This window comes from Orycteropus afer, unplaced genomic scaffold, assembly GCF_000298275.1.
Source record: "Orycteropus afer afer isolate SDZICR_OR568_19922 unplaced genomic scaffold, OryAfe1.0 scaffold00016, whole genome shotgun sequence".
NCBI classification, from domain to species: Eukaryota; Metazoa; Chordata; class Mammalia; order Tubulidentata; family Orycteropodidae; genus Orycteropus; species Orycteropus afer.
The window spans coordinates 2,425,656-2,427,037 of NW_006921603.1; positions in this window are offsets into that span (position 1 = coordinate 2,425,656).

A 1,382-nucleotide genomic window follows, 5' to 3' on the forward strand; every position below is an offset into this window, starting at 1 on the left:
TGCCTTTTCTGCATCAATTGATATGATCATGTGGTTCTTCTCCTTTGTTTTATTTATGTGGTGGATTACATTGATTGTTTTTCTAGTGTTGAACCATCCCTGCATACCTGGTATGAACCCCACTTGATCATGATGAATGATTTTCTTGATATGTTGTTGTAGTCTATTGGCTGGGATTTTGTTGAAGATTTTTGCATCTATATTCATGAGGGAAATTGGTCTGTAGTTTTCATTTTGAGTGATGTCTTTTCCTGGTTTTGGTATGCTGAATTTTTTAGCTCAGAATTGTATTAAGTAACAGATACCTAGTCCAGATGTTAAGCTTAGATAATTAAATACTACCCTTGCACAGATTTCAAGGAACAGAACTTCTAATGGGGAACCCAGTTAAGGAACTATACAGTTACAGTACAGTGTAACAAAATTTATACTGAGTATAAGTATGAGACATATCTGTAAGGGGGTAAAAAGTTGGCAAATCTCACTAATTTACAAAGTCATTACTATTACTGAAAAAATTACAGGAAATCATATTTTACTCCAAGTTACAGTGCTTCTATACATTCACTTTTTAACTGAAGAAGAGGTCTGATAATATTAGAAAGGTAATTAGAATGATAGTTTAGAAACAGCTTAGGACTCCTAACTCTCAATAGCATGTGCTATCCATTAGCAGTACTGTTTGTCTAGATGCCTCCTTTTTGAAACAATATGACTTAGAATGGAAGCTCTAGTGGTGTAGTGGCTAAGGCATTTGACTACTAACCAGAAGGCTGGTGGTTCAAACCCACCAGCCACTTCTCGGAAGGAAAGTTGGGCAATCTACTTCTATAGTGATACAGCCTCGGAAACCCAAGGAGGGGTCTGACTTGATGGCACATAACAACAACATTACTTAGTGAAAATTCTAAGATCAGTTATTCTCACTGACTTGCTTTTAATTTTTTTCTCAAAATTGCTATAAAATATACCCAATAAACATTTATAAAAACAAGTAGAAGAAATAGTCAAATGGATGATATGAAAGATAATAAATTCAGTTGAATTCATAAAATTTCTTCATATTCTTAGAAGTTATGTGCTTCAATGGGAGCCATATTTGGTTTGTATTTTTTTTTTTTTACTTGTTTTCTTTTTCTTTTTTTATTATTTTTTATTTTATTGTGATTTGGGTGAAGGTTTACAGAGCAAATTCACTTTTCCATACAGCGGTTCACATATACTTTGTCTCATGACATTGACTAGAGTTTACCACAATGCAACAACTCCCCTCCCACTATTTCCCCATGGTTACCTCTTCCCTGTGTCCATCCCTCCATGCACTCCTGCCCCCTGAGCTGTCTCCCTGTGCATAAGCAGCCCTTCTTTCTCCCATGATTGTT